The sequence below is a fragment of the Arachis hypogaea genome, chromosome 12 (genome assembly GCF_003086295.3).
Source record: "Arachis hypogaea cultivar Tifrunner chromosome 12, arahy.Tifrunner.gnm2.J5K5, whole genome shotgun sequence".
Classification (NCBI taxonomy): Eukaryota; Viridiplantae; Streptophyta; class Magnoliopsida; order Fabales; family Fabaceae; genus Arachis; species Arachis hypogaea.
The window spans coordinates 66771232-66774977 of record NC_092047.1 but is presented as its reverse complement, the minus strand read 5'-3'; the positions used below and the strand labels follow the sequence as shown (position 1 = coordinate 66774977).

Sequence of the window (3746 nt, the reverse complement as noted above, 5' to 3'; positions counted from 1 at the left end):
CATCAACTTTATGGAGAGGTTAGTTCAGTTTCCAAGCGTGTTCTTCTTCCAATGTTGCATGGCAATATTTTCCAATGCATCCCCCTTGAAAACACGTGTATAGTGCTTCTCCTTTTGTGGTGGCCGAATCCTCCTTCTTCAATTGTCCCATCAATTTTCCTACAAATAAAGGGATGTGATTAATGAATTTATGGAAAATGGTGGCAAAATTTAAAAGAAAAGAAAGAGTAACTACTTTTTAAAATTTTTGTTGTTAACTGACTAAGTGCTATTCATAAGTACAAACCAACTAACTGATTGATTGTCCATGTATGCAACATTGGTGACACCAAACTTAGTTTGTGGCCACATGGAGTAAAAGGAGTTGTTCAAGGTTCTAAGAGTGACATGATATGAATTGCATTCATGTTCTCTTAGTGTGCCTTGAACACCAAACTTGTTCTTCACTATGTGTTGCAAACAGGAAAGATTCGGTCAAGTGTATGTCAAAGTTGATTTGGACTTCATGAACCTTGCATTATTAACTACTTTTAAAAGCATATAAAACATGGGTTGCCTCTCATGAAGCGCTTCTTTAGCGTCACTAGCTTGATGTTCTGCCCTTTGTCAGGGTGGTTGGTAATGCTTCAGATCTTTCCCTCTTACAGTAAACCTATATCCATTGGCTTCATCAAGGATCTCTACATGTTCTAGGGAGAGAACTTTGTTGATGGTGAAAACCTTAGGTAGCTGAGATGGAATGGTGGGGAGATGAGGTGGGATATCTAGGAAGTAAGCTGAGATCACTTTATCCCCTGAAGAGAAATCCTCTGTAGGGATCTTCTTGTTCCTCCATCCCCTTGGTTCCTTATTCTTTGTTCCTTTTGATGTTGCCCTACTCTTTGTGGCCTCTTCTTTCAAGAAAATTTTGTTGCTGGTCTCATATGACTCTGGTGGTTTAGGTTCCTCCTGATTTCCCTTGAGCTGTGACAGCTGCTGATTATCTTGTTCATCAACCAAAGGGATTCCCTGTGATTCAATGCTTGTTTCTTCCACCAGTGCTTTGTCGTGCTCTTTCCTTGGTTCCTTGCTTTCCTGATCTGCTTCTTGTGAGGGTTTGAAGACATTGAATGCGAGTTGTTCGTCATGTATCCTCAATATTAGCTCTCCTCGCTCCACATCTATGAGCGCTCTGGCTGTAGCTAGGAATGGTCTTCCCAATATGATTGGGTGAAGGTGACTCTCTTCCATTTCCAATATGACAAAGTATGTAGGAAGGAAGTAGTTCCCAACCTTCACTAACACGTTTTTCACCACTCCCACTGCTTGTTTTTGAGTTTTGTCAGCCAGCCTGATGACTACATCTGTGGGCATTAGCTCATTGATCTGCAACTTCTTCATAAGGGATAAAGGCATTAAGTTGATGCTTGCTCCCAGATCACAGAGTCCTTTGTCAAACATTGTTTCTCCTATGGCACAGGGGATGTGAAAACTCCCTGGGTCCTTTCTTTTTGTAGGCAACACTGGTTGAATGAGAGTACTGCACTCCTTATTCATCACTATTGTTTGTCCTCCCTTGAGTGAGCTTTTCCTGGTCAGCAACTCTTTCATATACTTAATGTATGAGGGCATTTGTTGGAGAGCCTTGATGAATGGTATGTTCACATGGAGAGATGCAAATATGTCAAGAAACCTTGAGTATATTCTCTTTTCTACACCACCTTTGAGTCTTTGGAGAAAAGGTGCACAGAGTCTCAGTATCTCCTTCTGTGAAATTTTGGTTTCTTGGTGATCCTCTTCCTGTTTCTCTGCTGATGTGTCTCCAGGTTGTTCTAATGGTTTGTTCGGCTCTTCCTCAGTCCCTTTATCACTTGTAGTGACCATCTTGCAGTCTTCCCATCTTACTTTCTTTGTTTCACCTCTCGGGTTTTTCTCTGTGTCACTTGGGAAGCCGTCAGTGGGTTTGGGAATTTTCTTAGAGAGGTATCCCACTTGAAATTCTAGCCTCTGAATGGTGTCTCCCTGGTTTTTGAGATTAGCTCGCACCTCCTCTTTGAACACCTTGTTATCTTGGATTTCCTTACATATGCCTTCAAGTAGAGTCTCAATCCTTGATAGTCTTTCTTCCGATGATGGTGAGTTGAGATTGGAGGGATGAGAAAGGCCATTTTGGCTTTGGTATGGATGTTGAGGTGTGTTGTTAGGTGGGTGTTGAGATGATCTCTGTGTGGAATGTTGGTGAGCTGCATTGTTGTTGGGGTTATGGCGTCTCTGATCTTGGCCTTGGTCTTGTTGATTTCCCCACCCAAAGTTTGGGTGGTTCCTCCAACCAGGATTGTAAGTCTTGGATTATGGGTCATGGTTCTACCTAGGTGGATTTCCAATGTAGTTGGCTTGTTCCTGATCACCCTCTGCTTCTTCATTCACTCCTTCTTGAGCTGCTGTTGAGGTGGTGATTGCTGCTACTTGGTTCCTCTCCATCTTCTTGGTAAGATCAGCGAGCTGCTTGGTAATCAGCTTGTTTTGGGCCAGCAGTGCATCCATATTGTTTAGCTCCATTACTCCTCTAGTGTTGCCCCTTTCAGAGGCATAGAAGTAGTCATTCTCAGCTACAGTCTCAATGACATCTATGGCTTTTTCAATGGTCTTCTTCTTGTTCAGAGATCCCCCGAATGAGTGGTCTACTGCCTTCTTTGATTCATCAGAAAGACCTTCGTAGAAAATGTGTAACTGCACCCATTCATTGAACATATCTGGTGGGCACCTTCTTGTCAGATCCTTAAACCTCTCACATGCTTCATATAGAGTCTCACCATCTTGTTGCCTGAAAGTTTGAACCTCATCTCCCAACCTGTTGATTCTTTGAGGTGGATAGAATCTCGCCAAGAATTTGTTCACCACATCTTCCCAGGTTGTTAAGCTCTCCTTCGGGAAGGATTCCAGCCATTTAGATGCCTTGTCCTTTAGTGAGAAGGGGAGTAGAAGCAGTCTATAGGTGTCAGGATGAACACCATTAGACTTTACAGTATCACATATCCTCAGGAAGGTGGTTAGATGTTGATTGGGGTCTTCTTGGACACCTCCTCCGAACGAACAGTTGTTCTGAACAAGGGTGATGAGCTGTGGCTTTAGTTCAAAGTTGTTGGCATGTATGGTTGGCTTTTGGATGCTACTTCCACAGTTTCCTGGGTTTGGATTGATGTAAGATCCTAGAACTCTTCTCTCTTGCCCAGCATGATGCACTGGGCCTTCTCTGCCATGGTTGTGAGCCTCTTCTTCATGATGGTTCTCCATATTCTCATCCATGTCTGGTTCAAAATACTCCTCTTCTTCCTCCGTACCAACTACTCTCTTTCCTCTTGCTTCCCTCTTTAATCTAAGGAAGGTCCTTTCAGGTTCAGAATCAAAGGAAGTTGAAGCCCCGCTTCTTCTACCTGTCATACAACCAACAAGGCAAAAGCAAGAAGGGGGTAGATGCAGAGAGTATTCTTGTTAGAAATGCTATTAGTGTGAGTGATGCAATATATCAAACAGTTAGTGGGTTAGTGAACTGAATTGTAAAAAACTAAGAAAAGGTTAGGGGAAAAGGAAGAAAACAGCTAAACTAAAAATGCTCAATCTAGTTATCCACCAATTTAATCATTGTTGATGCAAAATCAATCCCCGGCAATGGCGCCATAAACTTGATGCACAGAAACTTGTCTCTCAACAAATTTCCCTCGGCAAGTATACCGAATTGTCGTCAAGTAAAAACTCACAATAGAGTG

General features: G+C 42.5%; 1 pseudogene; it reads left to right on the top strand.

Annotated features, from left to right (window-relative positions):
• The first annotated feature begins 2730 nt into the window (after positions 1-2730).
• Positions 2731-2832, top strand: LOC112731965 (small nucleolar RNA R71; annotated as a pseudogene).
• Positions 2833-3746: the final 914 nt, after the last annotated feature.